The sequence below is a fragment of the Serinus canaria genome, chromosome 13, assembly GCF_022539315.1.
Source record: "Serinus canaria isolate serCan28SL12 chromosome 13, serCan2020, whole genome shotgun sequence".
NCBI lineage: Eukaryota > Metazoa > Chordata > Aves > Passeriformes > Fringillidae > Serinus > Serinus canaria.
Window position 1 is genome coordinate 17,486,781 of NC_066327.1, and position 18,995 is coordinate 17,505,775.

Sequence of the window (18,995 nt, forward strand, 5' to 3'; positions counted from 1 at the left end):
CTTCTACTGCATGGTGGTGTTTGGGAAGCTCAGAAGTCTGTATTAGTAATGAAAAAAGCCATTCTGATAGCTGGGGAAAGGCTAGGAAGCACAGAGCTGGGTAATTTCGGAGGAGTTCACAGGGAACTGGGGGAAAGGATGTAAAAAATGCAATGGCATAGAGCTGGGCTGGGCTGGAGGAGCTGCAGCACCTCCACAGCTGCAGGGCACACTCGTGACAGGCACAGGGCTGGGCACTGAGAATTCGTGTCCCCATGGCAGAGCTGCCTGTGCCCAGCACAGCCCTGGGCACTCCCATGTCCCCTGTGGGCACCGTGGGCACCTCTGCTCCCTCCACGCTGGAGCTGGACCCGTGCAGAGCTGCCCCAACCTCCTCGTGCTGCTGGCACAGCTGGGACACTGAGGCAGCAGCCAGGGGCTGCCTGAGGGGCAGGCAGGAGCTCTGTGTCCCTGCTGTGGGCAGAGCAGGGGTGGCTCTTGGTAGCACTGACCACCCCCGGACAGTCCCTGCCAGGCCCGTGCCCACAGAGCCAGGGGCAGCACCAGGGGCTGGCGTGAGGAGCTGGGCACCAGTCTGCCTCCCTGCAGCTGCAAATCCTTCTCTCATCTGTCTAAAATTCACATCTCTGCTTCAAATGCTCAGAACCTTTGAGCACAGAGCAGGCAAAGTCTACTTGGAATAATTCCAACAAGGGGTCTTGGAAATGAGGAGTTCGGTTTCTTCCCCTGCAGCAAATCCATCATTTTTCTGCAGGGTGACACTTAATCTTTGTGTGTGCCCTCAGAGCCAGAGCTCCCACTGTAGTTCTGATCAAGATCAAACTAATTTCAGCTGGCCAACACTCACCATTTGACATTCCACCTGTTTGAAGCAAAATTGGAACTGGTATTTATGATGAAGATTAGCTCATGGCCATTAAGTGCTCTGGGCTGAAGATGGATATTTGCTGTCAAAGCCGTGGGGGTGATTTATCTCAGGAAAAAGTTCCCTCAGCTCTCTGAAGTGACTGCCACAAAGCTCTCCTGGCACAGGAAGCCCGGCAGTGTTCCTGAGCTGCATTTTTGCAAAGCTGAAGAACTGACCCCAAAATGCTCCTGCAAAGACAAGAAGGGAGATCTGGCTCCTTCCCTTCCCCAGCCTGGGCTGTCTGAATCACTTGGTACTGGAGCAGCATCAAACAGATGGCGGAAAAAAAGACAAGGAAATAAATTTTTCTCTACAGTCTTCGTTGGTCAAAGAAGACGGGGATTAAAACAAATCTGACAGTTGCAAAAAATTCAAACCAGCTCCCAAAGTCTGGATTTAAAACTTGCTCTGCGAGTGACGGCAGCCACAGCCCAGCCGTGCTGGGTCAGCCCTCGTGGCCAGAGCTTCCAGAACCTTCTGTCTGCCCTGAGCAGGGCTGGGAGGGCTGAGCTGGGGCTGGCTGAGGGCCATGCCCAGCTGCAGACCCTGCCCCAGTGGGGCTGTGCCCCCCTGGTGCCCCCCTCCCTGCCCCATTTCCAGATCAAATCCCATGGAAATGGGATCCCTCTGCAGGGATCTCTCCCTGCTGTGAGAACCAGCTCACTTCCAGTGCCTGGTTTCCCACAGCCCAGGTGTCACAGGGCAGGTTCCAGTGGGAGCAGGACCCCATGGGAACAGGGTGTTGGTCACATCCCTCCCATCACCTGAGCAGAGACTGCCCAAACAGACACTCTTCCCTTCTTTCCCACGGCAGCGGTTTTGAAAATCTACCACATTTTTCTTTCTACATAAACCAGCCCAAACTGCCTCCAGAGGGTTTTGCCATCCTTACATTGACTCCAGCACAGTAATCTTCTAGGAAGATGAAATACCAGAGCAACTCAGGGAAGTGCTGAGCAGACAGGCACAAACCTAAAGATGGATATCCAAGTTCAAGCCTTTCAAGCCCAGAAAATAAATCAAGATGACAACAGTCCCAAAACATCAGAAACCCTCAGACTTATGAAAGCCAGAATCTCATAAGTTAATACATTTCCAGCTGAGATGTCTGGAGCCACGAGCTGTGTTCCAGATTGCACACAGGACAGGCTGCTGGTGCCTCCAGCCCCGTGCCAGGGCCAGAGGGGGCACACGGACAGGTGAGAGAGCAGGAGCCTGGGCTGCTGGGCAGGGGAGCTGCTCTGCCCATGCCAGCCCTGGCAGGAGCCCACATCTACCCCAGGGTTATGCCAGGGTGATGGAGCACTCTCCTCAGCAAGGGCTGCCCACCTGGGCTTGGCTGGACCCGGCAGGAGGGCTCTGGGAGCCTCCTGCAGGGTGATGTGCAGAGCCCTCACTGGACCAAACACACACCTCTGTTCCTGGAAAATTCCCCTGCAGAGGATATTAAACCTGTCTCTTCCAATTCAGTTCAGGGGCTCTCTAAGCAGTGTGTCAATAAGGCCACATAATAATAATCAGATGTTTCAGCCTGGCCCAGATCAGCGAGCTCCTGGAGAGCAGCCAGGCTGCTCTCATTCCCCCAGGTCAGATGCCAGCTCGGAATGAGGAGCGATGGTAAAAGCCAAACCTCTTCAGTTTTATCTAGAAGTTAAAATTAGGAACCAAACCAAAATACATGTTCTTGGGCAAGGTCGTACAGAGCTTTGGTTGCAGAGGCTGGGATAAAACACATGAAGATATTCACTGAACACAAACTGCATTCACTCATGCCAGGGAAGAACCCCCTGGAGCCCCGTGCTCCTGACACCTTCCCCAAGCCCTCAGCTCTGTGCCACCCCCTCGGCCAGCCCAGGCACCAGGACCACCTGGGCTCACCTGAGCCCTTCCTTTGTCAAGCCCAAATGCCCAAAATCACAGCTGCCCTACAACAGCATGGAGGCAAAACCCCCACCTGGAGCAGTTTGGTGTTTACAGTCCAACTGCAGCTACTGACATTGGAGCTGCAAAGCTGAGAATTCGTGACATAATTGGGGTTTTTTATTCCCTCCTGATTTCTACAGGCTCTGCACAGAGGGATGTGTGACCTCCCTGAGGGTCCTGCTCCCCAGGCCATCGTTTCTCTTGCAGTGCCCTTGCTGCCACTCTTGTCACCTTTATTTGCACAGAGCACAGGCACCAAAGGCTGCCAAGCCCCAAGGGCTGCAGAACTGGGAGGAGACTGAGAAGGAGCTGAGGGAATGATGTTCTCAAAGGAGAAGGATCCCCATTAATACAGTCATGGATTTTTCAGGGTGCCTGAGCTGGAGGCACAGAATAATTAGAAGGTCAAACAGTGGCAATCAGTAAAAGTGCACCAAAATTTGTGTTAATCTCACCATTTGATTGCTTCTCTATTTAGACATACACTAAATATAAACAAGCAAATGGAAGAGAGCTCTTTTGAAATTCCAGCCCCAGTGTAAATTCACCATCAGTCCCTAAAGCAACCAGAGCAGTGCAGGTGCCCCAGCCACTCTGAACTCTCCTTACACCTCCTGCAGATGGGCAGAGTGCTGGGTTATATTCCAAATAAATGCTCAATGAACAGCAATTTCCATAATTTTGCCTCTATTCCATTATCACACCACTGCTCCCCAGTGCTCAGTAGCATTTCCTTAGGCCTTTCACTGGGTACTCTGTTTAAATTACCTTTAAAAACCTATTTCTTTGCACACTTCTCACATCATTTTATGTCAGCCTGGCTTGTGCAGAGGGAAGGGGAGGTAATTTAATACTGGCATCAAAGGATGGGCAAGAGCTGGGGGTGTTACAATGGCAGAGGGCTGCAAACACAGCCTGTGACAGGGGTCTGCTCAAAGCTGAGGCCAATCACTCACCAAGTTCAGCTAATTGCATTGATCAGCTCTGCATCGACGAGCCAGTTACTGGGGAATTGTTTGTGTCTCTCTCCTGAAGCATCCTTGGGTTTGGGAGACAGTAACAAGCACTCAGAGACAAACAAAGCTGTTTTCATTTGACTTTTACCCAGGCTTGATCCAGTGCTGGGTGTCCAGGCAACAACTGTAAAAAGCAATTTTAATGTTGAATTTAACTGCCATAGAGATTCTGGCATAGGGTTTCAGTTTGTTTTAGCAAACATAATTATTTCGAGGACGCACATCAATGTTATTTATTGCTCCTTAACTGAACCCTGGAGGACCTGGTTCTGTTCTGCTGTTACTTGTGCAGAGGGAACCTCCAAGCTCTGCTCCTCATGTACAAACACTGACATGAAATGAATCTGCCTCTGCACTGAAATTACAGCTTGCAACAAACACTGTCTTGGATCTGAGGGCTGGGGAGAGCAGCAGTTTGGAATCCTTGTCCATCACACAGGAAAACATTCAGCTGTGAAGCTGGAGCAGAAACCTTCAGGCATGGAGCTGCATAAACACACTGGCTGAGGTCCACCCCTAAGATTGTCAGAGTAAATACTGAAGAGAGTTTTGTAGTCAGCTAAAATAGCTGTTTACAGATTTCTGTACAATGAAACGAGAGCTCCAAAGCCATTTCTGTTCTAATAACTTTACAAACTCTGCTATATATTTTATGGAATTTGAATGTATGAATGGTTGGCCCAGAACTCTTCTGCAGGAGATGATTGGGAGAAAGCATTACCATATGTCAGGAGGATGGCAGCATCCCATGGATGCTGGAGAGGATCTCAGCCCAGCCCAGCCCTGTGTTTACACTGTGGCAATATTTCCATCCTTCATCTATTGGTACCTCTGCTTGTATAAACAACTTTATGGCCATGGTTGTCAAAGACACTTAGAGGATTCCAATGAAAATAAAAGTCAATTTCTTCTTCCCTGTTCTCAAGCCCCCTGCTCCTGCTAGGCCAGCTCTGCTGGTGAGAGAGCCTGGCCAGCAGCCCTGTGCCAGCCTGGCCCAGAGCCCTGACCCAGGGGTTCTGTGGGGGTGCCTGGGGGGTCTGGGGGACAGCTGAGCCTGCAGAGCCCAGCTGAGTCTCAGGTGTCAGTCTGAACCAGAAAGGGCGAACAGAAATCATTACTCAACAGTCAGTTAATTTTCTCCTCTTCCCTCACTCCTCAATACTTGCAGATGTAGCTGGAGCGTGGAGGGAAAGGGTCACCCCCTTCCAGCAGCTCCAGGCTGCCCACAGGGAGCAGTGAGCACCTTGGCTTTGCCCCTGAGCTCTGGCAATCGCTGCCCACTGGCAGGGTGCTCAGGGAGCACTCTTGGCCTGCTCTGGACATCTCTGGGCTCCTCCCAAGGCTGCAGCCAGCCCCAGCCCTGCCCTGGCACAGAGAGGGGCATCTCTGTCCTGCTGCCCCTGTCCTGGGGCTTGGGGGCACAGGGGGCTGCTGGCAGGAAGGGGAGGGGATCCAAGGGCTGCTCACAGCCAGCTGCCCACCACCCCAGATCCAGCTGCACACCACCCCAGATCCAGCTGCCCACCACCCCAGATCCAGCTGCACACCACCCCAGATCCAGCTGCCCATCACCCCAGATCCAGCTGCCCACCACCCCAGATCCAGCTGCACACCACCCCAGATCCAGCTGCACACCACCCCAGATCCAGCTGCCCATCACCCCAGATCCAGCTGCACATCACCCCAGATCCAGCTGCACATCACCCCAGATCCAGCTGCCCATCACCCCAGATCCAGCTGCACATCACCCCAGATCCAGCTGCCCATCACCCCAGATCCAGCTGCCCACACCATCCCAGATCCAGCTGCCCATCACCCCAGATCCAGCTGCCCATCATCCCAGACCCAGCTGCCCATCACCCCAGATCCAGCTGCCCATCACCCCAGATCCATGCCCAAATTGCAGCTTCTTGCACTGTAGGATTGCAGCAGGCAGTGACAATGGCTCAGCCAGAGCTTTGTCTCCTAAGGGAACCTAAGGGAGGTGTTTTCCAGCTGTCCCAGGACACACCTGAGCTCAGGTGGCCAGTGGAGCTTAGGACACAGACAGCTGGCTCAGGGTTTGGCTTTGCTGCCACAAAAGCCATGTGCCATCACTAAAGATTAATAGTTACACAAGGGAACCTCTGTCCTGGAGTAGCACAGCTTCTGCTATGCCACACAAGAACAGGTAGAAGCATTTATTTAATAAAACATCTATTTTATTTAATAAAACATCTATTTAAGAACCCTGAACATTGCCTGGACAAGCAGAACAGCTTTTCCTGAAAAATAAATATTATCCAATGTCAAAAATGACAAGGAGGTAACTTGTGAAGTAATTTTTCAGCAAAGATATGAAAAATGTATTTGCTAACAAAATAGGATGGGAAAGCAAACCCCAAAAGCATCCAAAAGTGCCAGCTCAGACTCTTGAGGAAAAACCACCTAAAAGCTCCCAAAACCATCGGGGGGATTCACAGACAGCTCTTCCTTCCAGCAAAGGCAGATGGAAATTATGAGGAGCTGCTTTATTTTGTAAAAAAATAAACAGCTTCTCATTCTGGTAATGAAGGCCAGAAATGAGATTTTATTGGTTTCCATTGGGCTCATTTGGGATTGACAAGCCCAATTAAGAATGCTAATTAGTATCTGATTCTTTTTAATTAAGTAAAAGCAGAGGCCGGGAGATGTTGGTGCTGTTAATTTGACCTTTGTGTGTGAATTGCAGCAGTTCCAGAGGATGGAACCGTGGCCACGTGTTCCAGGTGCTGCCTTGGACAAACCCTTCTGTGCTCCAGGAGGAGCAGCCACATCCCTGCCACCCCTGCAGGGCAGTGCAGGCAGCTGCTGCTCCCACTGCCCTGCACCCCTGTCCCTGCAGGGATTGATTCCCCAGCTCCCTGCTCCCCTGTCCATGCAGGGATTGATTCCCCAGCTCCCTGCACCCCTGTCCATGCAGGGATTGATTCCCCCAGCTCCCTGCCCCCTGTCCCTGCAGGGATTGATTCCCCAGCTCCCTGCTCCCCTGTCCATGCAGGGATTGATTCCCCAGCTCCCTGCACCCCTGTCCATGCAGGGATTGATTCCCCCAGCTCCCTGCCCCCTGTCCCTGCAGGGATTGATTCCCCAGCTCCCTGCACCCTGTCCATGCAGGGATTGATTCCCCAGCTCCCTGCACCCTGTCCATGCAGGGATTGATTCCCCAGCTCCCTGCACCCCTGTCCATGCAGGGATTGATTCCCCAGCTCCCTGCACCCCTGTCCTGCAGGGATTGATTCCCCAGCTCCCTGCACCCCTGTCCATGCAGGGATTGATTCCCCAGCTCCCTGCACCCCTGTCCATGCAGGGATTGATTCCCCAGCTCCCTGCACCCCTGTCCATGCAGGGATTGATTCCCCAGCTCCCTGCACCCCTGTCCATGCAGGGATTGATTCCCCAGCTCCCTGCACCCTGTCCATGCAGGGATTGATTCCCCAGCTCCCTGCACCCCTGTCCATGCAGGGATTGATTCCCCAGCTCCCTGCACCCCTGTCCATGCAGGGATTGATTCCCCAGCTCCTGCACCCTGTCCATGCAGGGATTGATTCCCCAGCTCCTGCACCCCTGTCCATGCAGGGATGATTCCCCAGCTCCCTGCACCCTGTCCATGCAGGGATTGATTCCCAGCTCCCTGCACCCTGTCCATGCAGGGATTGATTCCCCAGCTCCCTGCACCCCTGTCCATGCAGGGATTGATTCCCCCAGCTCCCTGCACCCCTGTCCATGCAGGGATTGATTCCCCAGCTCCCTGCACCCTGTCCATGCAGGGATTGATTCCCCAGCTCCCTGCACCCCTGTCCATGCAGGGATTGATTCCCCAGCTCCCTGCACCCCTGTCCATGCAGGGATTGATTCCCCAGCTCCCTGCACCCCTGTCCATGCAGGGATTGATTCCCCAGCTCCCTGCACCCCTGTCCATGCAGGGATTGATTCCCCAGCTCCCTGCACCCCTGTCCATGCAGGGATTGATCCCCAGCTCCTGCACCCTGTCCATGCAGGGATTGATTCCCCAGCTCCCTGCACCCCTGTCCATGCAGGGATTGATTCCCCAGCTCCCTGCACCCCTGTCCATGCAGGGATTGATTCCCCAGCTCCTGCACCCCTGTCCATGCAGGGATTGATCCCCAGCTCCCTGCACCCTGTCCATGCAGGGATTGATTCCCCAGCTCCTGCACCCTGTCCATGCAGGGATGATCCCAGCTCCTGCACCTGTCCTGCAGGGATGATTCCCCAGCTCCCTGCACCCCTGTCCATGCAGGGATTGATTCCCCAGCTCCCTGCACCCTGTCCATGCAGGGATTGATTCCCCAGCTCCCTGCACCCTGTCCCTGCAGGGATTGATTCCCCAGCTCCCTGCACCCCTGTCCATGCAGGGATTGATTCCCCAGCTCCCTGCACCCTGTCCATGCAGGGATTGATTCCCCAGCTCCCTGCACCCCTGTCCATGCAGGGATGATTCCCCAGCTCCCTGCACCCTGTCCATGCAGGGATTGATTCCCCAGCTCCCTGCACCCCTGTCCATGCAGGGATTGATTCCCCAGCTCCCTGCAGCCCTGTCCATGCAGGGATTGATTCCCCCAGCTCCCTGCACCCCTGTCCATGCAGGGATTGATTCCCCAGCTCCCTGCACCCCTGTCCATGCAGGGATTGATTCCCCAGCTCCCTGCACCCCTGTCCATGCAGGGATTGATTCCCCAGCTCCCTGCACCCCTGTCCATGCAGGGATTGATTCCCCAGCTCCCTGCACCCCTGTCCATGCAGGGATTGCCCCCGTGCTGGGCTGGGCACTGCACTCCTCTGCATCCCCAGAATTTGCTGTCTGAGGCACGAGCCAAGCAGGGTCAGACCTCCCTTCCTGTGGAGATGATCCCTGTTCCAGAGCCAGCCTTTTCTCCTACTTTAAATTCATTACTGGGCCAAAATTTTTCACTTGAAGATCAGACCGGCCCTGAAACCCTTCCATGGCCCTTCAACAAGGCAACAATTAAAGTGTCTGTGATCTGATTGATTCTCTGAGCAGGATCTGCTCCAGCCTCAACACCACCACTTTGGTACAGCTGCAGTGAAGCCACAGGAGAAGTTATGTGAGTAAAATTAGCAAAAATTTACTCAGGTCTGAGTTCTGGGTGTTCTGGGTCTGTTATAAGAGTTTGCATGTGATGCTTTTCTCCTTTTGATGTAAATTGTTCATATAAGCTGTGGCTTTTTAGATGAGAGGAAATTGCAAGTTCAGATCATTAACTTTTGTTCCTCTGAAATTTCAGAATCTTCTCTTGGCACTAAATAAATTTTTTTGTGCCTTGCATTATGTTTCAGTGACAGAAATCCCAGAGAACAGACTCCAGCCACTGCAAACAAGGGCTGACGTTTGGGCAGGAGTCTCACACTGTCCTAGGGCCTGGCAGGGCTCCTGGGCCAGCCCTGGAAGGTTGGAAGGTGAGAGGTGAACAACCTCAGCAGCACAGTTTGCAAAGCTGTCACGATCACAGCACCAAACTTCTGCCCTCAGGGCACATGGAAGGTGCCAGTGAGCAGTGCTGGAGTGGCAACCAGGAGCTGGGCTGGGCACAGGGAGCTGTGCCATGGGACACTGCACAGCCTGGGAGCAGTGCTGGAGTGGCAGCCAGGAGCTGGGCTGGGCACAGAGAGCAGTGCCATGGGACACTGGCACAGAGAGCAGTGCTGGAGTGGCAGCCAGGAGCTGGGCTGGGCACAGAGAGCAGTGCCATGGGACACTGGCACAGGGAGCAGTGCCATGGGACACTGCAGAGCCAGTGAGCAGTGCTGGAGTGGCAGCCAGGAGCTGGGCTGGGCACAGAGAGCAGTGCCATGGGACACTGGCAGAGGGAGCAGTGCTGGAGTGGCAGCCAGGAGCTGGGCTGGGCACAGAGAGCAGTGCCATGGGACACTGGCACAGGGAGCAGTGCCATGGGACACTGCAGAGCCAGTGAGCAGTGCTGGAGTGGCAGAACCCCCCAGCCCCCCTGGAGCTGCCTGGACTTTAGGGCCCTTTCCCCGAGCAGCTCTCAGGGAGTGCCTCTGCTCTCTGTGTTTGCCATTAAAGCAGTCACATCTTCCACAGCTCGTTTCCGCTGGCAGCCCTGTGGCTGTCCCAGATCTCTCCCTCTCTCCTCAGCACTGGCACAGATAACAGCTCATTTTTCACTCCAGCAAAGAGTCCAAACACACTTTACATGGTGCAAAGACCCCAGCTCATCCTCAACTAGGCACAGAGGAAAGGAATGGCCAGGGAAGATGATGAACAGCCCCGAGCATTTGAAATTGGCTCCCGGGCAGACACAGGAACCATCCAGAGCCTGGCTCCTTTTGCACACTCCCTTTCTCCAGGCTGAGGCAGGACTGCCTGACCTGGTGGTGCTGCACAGGATTTACCCCACAGTGGCACAAAGGGAATCTTTGCATCACCTGAATGAAGACATGAGGCAAGATAAGGATTTCTGCTCCTTGGAGCTGTCACCAAGAGAAATGTAATGGCCCTGGAAGTAAGGAACAAGAGACTTGCTCCATTTCTTGCAGGAGATTAAATATACGCTATCCAAAAATAGCTGATGTACATACTTTTCTCTGGAAAATGGAGACAATTCCAAAATCCAAGGTGTCAGCCAGGGATAGAATTGATGCTGCAGAGGCAGCCCGGGCAGTCAATGGAGCTGAGAGCAATTTTCATAGCAACCCCCTGGCAAAATATCTCCCACTTTGGATATGATCACAAACCCAAACTCCGCTCAGGCTCGTGAAGTTTTCAGCCAAGCTCAGCCATATAAGAGAGAATTCCTGCAGGATGCTGCCTGCCTGGGCAGTTCTGAGCCCAGGAGGGGGGAGGAACAGCTCAGCACTTCTCCACAGCCTCCCTTCTGTCCCCTGCAGCTCAGAGTCCCAAAGAGCTGCTGGTCAGACCCTGCAGGGCAGGACTTTGGGAAAACCCTGCAGGAGCTGATCCCTCTGAGCAGGATGGACCAGGGCCCTCAGGAGGTGCCTCCCAGCTGAGCTCAGTCCGTGATTCTGTAGGGTTTCACTCCTTTCCCTCTGCACTGACCAGGGAGTGAGCACAGACACCTGTCCTGTAGCACCTCCTCTGTTCCTGTGGCCCGTTCCTCACCCACAGCCACGGCCCAGGGAGCACAGTCACTGCCACAGCTGGGAGCTGAGAGCTCACACACACGGAGCATGATGGATCCCAGGAGGGAAACACACAGTGCTGGCACCCCAGGGCTGACAAATCCACAACAGTGTCAGTCAGAAGAGGTTTCAGTCCCCCCCACACCTGCTTCCATGGTTTCTCTGCCCCCATCTGAGTGCCTGAGCTCTGCTGGGGTGCCAGAGCCATCTCAGGAGAGGCAGGGCACTGGCCTGGCCTTGGGTCACCCCTGCTCCTTCCACCTGACAGTGGGAAAGGGGACTGAAATGTCCAGCCCCCCCTTTCCTTTCTGTGTTCAGTCTAAAAAGAGGGAAAGGGACAAAAGCTTTTCTGACTTGTTGGAGCTCTGTGCAGCTGGAAGGAGAAGGAGTGGCTGAAGCCTCATCCTGCAAATGCAGTGCTGGGAGCAGAGCTATCCAGAGTGACCCCAGCTCCTCTCCAAGGCAGGAGCAGGACTCCCCTGAGTAAGCCTGGCCCAGACCCCTCCTGTAGGGCTCCCAGAGTGCAGGACCAGCTGAGCCCCGCTGGGCTGCTCAGGAGATGCTCACAGAGAGCAGAGAGAGGAGGGACCAGGCAATGCCCCTGTGCTCCAGAGCTCAGCTCCTCCAGCCAGGACAGAGGTGCTCCCAGAGCAGCTGGGGAAGTGGGACCTGTGTGCAAATAATAAATTAGAAACAGCAGGAGAAGCCAATTCTTTGGTTTTCCCCAAAGATGGACTCTCCAAGCCTCTGAAACTGGGGGAGGAGGGGTGGGGCACTGGAGTGCCAAAACCAGGTTACTTGGCCAGAAATACTGAATTAAACACCCAGATCAGACATGGGCAGAGCTGCTTCCTCATCAGCTGTTTCCCCATGCCTAACCTGGGTTGTGAAGGGAACACAGAAAATCCCAGAATCCCAGAGTGGTTTGGGTGGGAAGGGACCCTAAAGTGCACCTTGTCCAGCCCCTGCCATGGGCAGGGACACCTTCCCCTGTCCCAGGGGGCTCCCAGCCCAGTGCCCACCCTGGCTCTGCCTGCATGACCACAGAGCTCCATGGACAAGGAACATCTTTGGAACTCGGGTTTGCAGGGACCAGCCAGGTCCTCTGCTCCTGGGGCAGCCCAGGGATGGCAATACCTGGCCACAGCCAGTCACTAAAACAGGACAGAATGGTTTTGTACAGAACACCTTTCCTCGTTCAGGTGTTCCCCAGCCTGTCAGGACTGAGGCAGTCTGAGGTGGGAATGGGCTCTCAGGAGCTCCTGGCTGCAGGCTCACCAGTGCCCAGGGCTGGGTTCTGCTGGACTCAGTGGAATTTCAGAGGGGTGGAGCAGAACCCTTCCAGTGTTTCTGGTTATAACCTTTACACACCCTTCCCTCTCTGCTTGGCCTGGCCTGGGTCAGCGGGTTTCATTTTCTGAAAAGCATCCTCGCCTGGAAAAGCTGCCGGGAAATAAAACCCAGAGTGGTTTTATTTGGCTAAAGCTCACCAGGCAAGTTTTGCACGTCCTGAAGCCAAAATCACTTGTGTGGTTTGCCTAAATATTCTAATTCCAACTTGCAAAGTCACGGGGATTTGGAAAGTAACTCCAGGCTTGGCCCATCTCTGTCAGGGAATATGAACTGGGGTGTCTGCTGTCAGGGCTGCAGATTTCTGTCACTGCAATATTGCAGCTGGAACGAAATGGAATGTCTGAAAGGAGTCACAGAATGTTTGAGAGACCACATGCAGCTGTGATTTGAGGTGGTCTGGTCGCTGCCTCCACTCCAGTGCCTGTGCCTGTGGGCTTTGGGGGTGAGGAGCTGTTCCAGACTGCTGGGTCTCCTCTGCCATCCTGCAGTCAGACACAGGGGAGCAGCCCCAGCAGCCTGCAGCAGCTTCTGGGGAGGCACCTTCATCCCCAAGGCTGAAACGCCCTTTCCAAACATAGGAAGTGTGACACCTACATCTACATCTACATCTACATCTACATCTACATCTATATCTACATTTATATCTATTTATCTATATCTATATCTATATCTATATCTATATCTATATCTATATCTATATCTATATCATCTATATCATCTATATCTATGTCTATCTATATCTATATCTATCTATCTATCTATCATCTATTCTATCTATGCCTATCTATCTATCTATCTATCTATCTATCTATCTATCTATCTATCTATCTATCTATCTATCTATCTATCTATCTATCTATCTATGCCTTCCATCTGTCTATCTTATCTGTCATATATCTATCTTGACTATCTATCTATCTCTTCTATCACCTATCCTATCTATCTATCTATCTATGCTATCTATCTATCTATCTGTCTATCTATCTATCTATCTCCCTAGAGCCAGAGAAGCAGATGTGAGGAGTGACTAATGTCACTGCTTTGTTAAATTAGAAAATGAGCAAAGCATACGTTTCCTGGAGGTTTCTGAGGTCGAGCACATTATCAGCATTGTGCATCAGTTGTGCTGTTAGTCATTCACCCCAGGAGTTAATGAGCCAGCCCTGAGACAAGAGCTCAAGGAGAGCCCCCTCCTCGCTGCTCACTGAGTCATTTTCTGAATGCTCAGCTCCTCCTTTAACTTAACTCAAGGAGTGTTTGCTTCAAGCCCTCTCTGTTCTCATTCTTACTTGTGGAACTGAAGGGTTTGGCTCAGCCTGGCTCTGCACTGTGCCTGCAGCTCCTGGGCTTCTCTGGGGAAACACCAACTCCAGGCCACTCTTTGCAGCACAACCAACCCCCCCAGCCACAGGAGAAGGGAAAATATTTAAATATTTAAATGTTTAGAGAGGTGGAGCTACATCCCCAGGAGGCTCAGACCTTGACATATGTGGAATTACAAATTGTGTCCAACTATTTGCACGCTCAGTTGCAATGTAGTAAAAAATTCCCCTAGAAAGAGGGGAAGGAACATTTGGAAATACCAAACCATCTAAATTCAGCTCTATTTTTTGAGAATTTCTTGGAAATCATGCAAAACAAGAAAGAAGAAGTCATGCAGTCCATTCTCTTGCTCCAAGTCAAGATCAATTATAGTTAAATCATTCCTGATAATAACTGCCAAAATTATTCTTAAAGACTTCCCATGATGGAGTTTCCTTAAGCTCTGCTGGCAGCCCAGGCCGTGCCTCACCATTTTTATCATTAGCAAGGTTTTCCTGCTGTCTGGCCTAAACTGCCCTCGCTGCAATGGGCTGTTCCATCAGATCTGCTCTCTTGAATCAGGAGCTGATTATACCAAAGGGATCTGCATACACGACTGACAGATTCCAGTGGCAGGAAACTGCTCCATCAGGAAAAGCCTTCCCAGCTGCTCGGGGCAGCACCAGGGAGCTGCAGCACTGATGCCAGGGCTGAGCTGGCAGTGTCCAGGCAGCCAAGGTGCTGCTTGGCTCACAAGTGACACATGGAAGGGCTCCATCCCACCTTCTGGAAGGTTCTGGGCGGCTGTTCGGGCAGACAGGCCTGTAACCTGGCCCCAAAAGAGGGGCTTGGGATGGGAGAGCAAAGGGAGCTGGGATTTCTGCCCTGGGAAGCACAGAGCAGTGTCCTGCCAGCCAGGGGGACTGGGACAGCCCCGAGGGCAGCGAGGTCCCAGTGGGACCCCAGCAGCTCCAGCTCTGCAAGGGCAGGGCACAGGGGCACAGGGGCACAGGGACAGAAGGGCACAGGGGCACTGGGGCACAGGGACACAGGGACAGAAGGGCACAGGGGCACTGGGGCACAGGGACAGAAGGGCACAGGGGCACTGGGGCACAGGGACACAGGGACAGAAGGGCACAGGGGCACTGGGGCACAGGGGCAGAAGGGCACAGGGGCACAGGGGCACAGGGGCACAGGGACAGAGGGGCACAGGGGCAGAGGGGCACAGGGACAGAAGGGCAGAGGGGCAGTGGGGCACAGGGGCAGAGGGGCACAGGGGCACAGGGGCACTGGGGCACAGGGGCAGAGGGGCACAGCGGACAGAAGGGCACAGGGGCACAGGGGCACTGGGGCACAGGGGCACTGGGGCACAGGGGCAGAGGGGCACAGGGACAGAAGGGCACAGGGGCACAGGGGCACAGGGGCACTGGGGCACAGGGGCACAGGGGCACAGGGGCACAGGGGCACAGGGGCAGAGGGGCACAGGGCAGAGGTGGCACAGGGACAGAAGGGCAACAGGGGCACAAGTGGGCAACTGGGGCACAGGGCACGGGGCACAGGGCACCGGTGCACAGGGCACAGGGGCAGAGGGGCACAGGGCACAGGGCACAGGGGCACAGGGACAGAGGGCACAGGGCAAGGGGCACAGGGACAGAAGGGCACAGGGGCATGGGGACAGGGCGAGGGGCACAGGGGCCAGGGCAGAGGGCAGGGGCATAGGGGCACAGGGGCAGAGGGCAGGGGCACAGGGCAGAGGGGCACATGGCAAGGGGCACAGGCCCACACGGGGCAGAGGGGCACAGGCACAGGGACAGAAGGGCACAGGGGGCAGGGGCACAGGGCAGGGCACAGGGCATGGGGCACAGGGGCAGAGGGGCACAGGGCACAGGGACAGATCGGGCACAGAGGGCAGAGGGGCCAGTGCGGTCAGACGGTGTGCACACGGCCAGTGCGGGGCACAGGGCAGGGGCACAGGGGCACAGGCCAGGGATAGGGGAGAGGGCACAGGGCACGGCCATGGACAGGGGCAAAAGGGCACAGGGGCAGAGGGGCACAGGGACACAGGGGCACAGGGGCACAGGGGCACAGGGGCAGAGGGGAACAGGGACAGAAGGGCACAGGGGCACAGGGGCACTGGGGCACAGGGGCAGAGGGGCACAGGGGCACAGGGGCACAGGGGCACAGGGGCAGAGGGGCACAGGGGCAGAGGGCTGAGGGGCACAGGGGCACTGGGGCACAGGGGCAGAAGGGCTGGGCTTCCCCCAACCCATGATCTAGTTTCACTGCTCAGACTGCTGAGGCAAAGCAGATAAATACTATTTTGATCAAGATTTGAAACAAATGGTAAAAGTAATGCTTTAAATACCATTTTGTGACTCTCAGCCTGCCCCCTCCTTGTTCGGTGCTTTACAAGAGACAGTTGCTCTTGGATTCCTTGGAAATGAATAGAGGCTGCTTTTGTACTTTCAAACCAGTCTAGGAGAAGAAAATTGCAAGAATATTTTCAGGTTAATGAGTCTGAATTACAAAATCCAAGACGAACATGACACTAATCACTAAATCAATGCTGCTCAGAGCACAGCTTCACCCTGCAAGTCTCTCCTTCTCCTTATTGTGACAGCGTGCAAAGAAGCATTTGTCAAATAAATGACATTTTTAAAAAAGAACACGGATTTCAGCAAATCATGCAACAATTAGTATGTTACCAGTCCCAATGAGAAACACTTGGGGCCAATGATGATGGATTTGGAGACAGGCTGGGGAGGAGCTGGGGCTCTCTGTCAGACACTGGCCAGCCCCCCGGGCTCCTGTTTGTGGCAGGAGGAGCATCCCCAGCAGCAGGGGACACTGGCCAGCCTCAGGAGGACATCTGGGCCCTGAGCAGGCCAGCAGAGCCCCTTTGCCAGTGCTGAGATGGGGGGGAGAGGCCACTGAGGGGCTGCAGGCGGGCGAGGGAACCCTGCAGTGACACTGGCACAGCCAGGGTGAGCAGGGACAGCCAGGGTGACACAGACACAGCCATAGTGACACAGACACAGCCAGGGTGAGCAGGGACAGCCAGGGTGACACAGGCACAGCCAGGCACAGCCATGGTGACACAGACACAGCCAGGATGACACAGGCACAGCCAGGCACAGCCATGGTGACACAGGCACAGCCAGGGTGACACAGACACAGCCATGGTGACACTGTCACAGCCAGGGTGACACTGTCACAGCCAGGGTGACACAGGCACAGCCATGGTGACACAGACACAGCCAGGGTGACACTGTCACAGCCAGGGTGACACTGTCACAGCCAGGGTGACACAGGCACAGCCAGGCACAGCCATGGTGACACAGACACAGCCAGGGTGACACAGACACGGCCATGGTGACATTTAAATACAGAGTGCAGCCTGTGTTGTTCTTGGGGAAAGCCAGAACCAACCCAGGTGTCCTGTGTCCCCTGCAGGGACAGCCATGGCTGGGTGGCACAGGACAGGGACTGGCAGAGCTCTGTGCTTTGGGGCCCCTCTGCCAGGCTCACAGCAAAGACAGGCAGCCAAAACATCCAATCTCACCCTCCCTCAGCAGGGCTGGAAACAAAAACCCAAACCCAACCAACCCCCAGAGCCCCCAGAGCCCCCAGAGCCCCCAGAGCCCCCAGAGCCATCGTGGAGCTGGGATTTCCTTCCCCAGAGCTGAATGTGCCATTAAAGCCACATGGGAACTGTTCTAGGGCACAGAACCACAACATAACTTCTGCTGCTGCTCCACAGACTGCTGACATTTCCAAGGCCTCTGTATTTTGAAAATATCATTCAAGAAGTGGTATTTTCCATAAGTATTTTTTTGCATCTTTCCCTCTACCCAGCAAATGTTTTTCTCCAGCGCTTTTACCAGGAGAGAAGTGTCTGGTGCTAGAGAAAATTCAGTTTTGCACTTTCAAATGCAAATATTAACACAAGCAGCCTGGCTTCTCTTGCTGCTTTTGGCAACACAACATGAGGTTTTTCAACTACAGGCAGAACTGTCACAGTTTGAACAGCAAATATTAAATAACCACGGAAAAATACTCAGAATTAACTCAAGGAAATAAAAACAGGGAAAAAATATTATCCTGGTATTACAGGAGGAGGAAAATAGAGTAAATTGGAAAAATTAGAGCAACAGAGCTCAAGTTCCACAGGTTAATTCTAGAAGACACTTTCCAGATTGCTGAATTCCAAAGGGCCCAGTAGTGTAGGTTGGAACAGTTGGTTTCTTTCCCCTTGGTTTGGTTTGGTTTGGTTGGTTCTCCTCTCATTGAGTACATTCTGCTCCCATTCCATACAAGGTGAATGGTTTTCAGTCTTTTCAGTCCCTTTTGTTCTACTCTGATGTGCTCCTGAAGCCGAGCACGTCAATTTGTGTACAGCAAGCCTTCTGCCTGTGTTTCAGTTTCTAATTACACACAAACAGGGACAAAAAATTCCCCCAAGGATGAGCTGAAAGATTATGTTCCAGTGGAGATGCACTGTGATCATCTCTTCTCAGAAACCATCCTTTCCAGCAGCCCGCGGGAGGGTTTGGTGCCCTAAGGGGAAGGAAGAGCTGGGTCAAAGGAGGGACCGTGGTGCTGCTGGAGCTCCTCTGCCACCACGGGACCTGGGAGCTGCCCCGGAGCCGCAGGGCAGCTCCAGGGCAGCTCAGAGCCCTGCTGTGCCTCAGCCTGGCTGGGTGTGCCCAGAGCTGCTCTGGCATGTGCCCCAGGTGTGCCCAGAACTGCTCAGGGATGTGCCCAAGGTGTGCCCAGAACTGCTCAGGGATGTGCCCCAGGTGTGCCCAGAACTGCCCAGGGATGTGCCCCAGGTGTGCCCAAGGTGTGCCCAGAACTGCCCAGGGATGTGCCCCAGGTGTGCCCAGAACTGCTCAGGGATGTGCCCCAGGTGTGCCCAGAGCTGCTCAGGGATGTGCCCCAGGTGTGCCCAGGCTCAGGGATGTGCCCCAGGTGTGCCCCAGGTGTGCCCAGAACTGCCCAGGGATGTGCCCCAGGTGTGCCCAGAGCTGCTCAGGGATGTGCCCAAGGTGTGCCAGAACTGCTCAGGGATGTGCCCCATGTGTGCCCCAGGTGTGCCCAGAACTGCCCAGGGATGTGCCCCAGGTGTGCCCAGAGCTGCTCAGGGATGTGCCCAAGGTGTGCCCAGAACTGCTCAGGGATGTGCCCCAGGTGTGCCCCAGGTGTGCCCAGAACTGCCCAGGGATGTGCCCCAGGTGTGCCCAGAACTGCCCAGAGATGTGCCCCAGGTGTGCCCAGGCTCAGGGATGTGCCCCAGGTGTGCCCCAGGTGTGCCCAGAACTGCTCAGGGATGT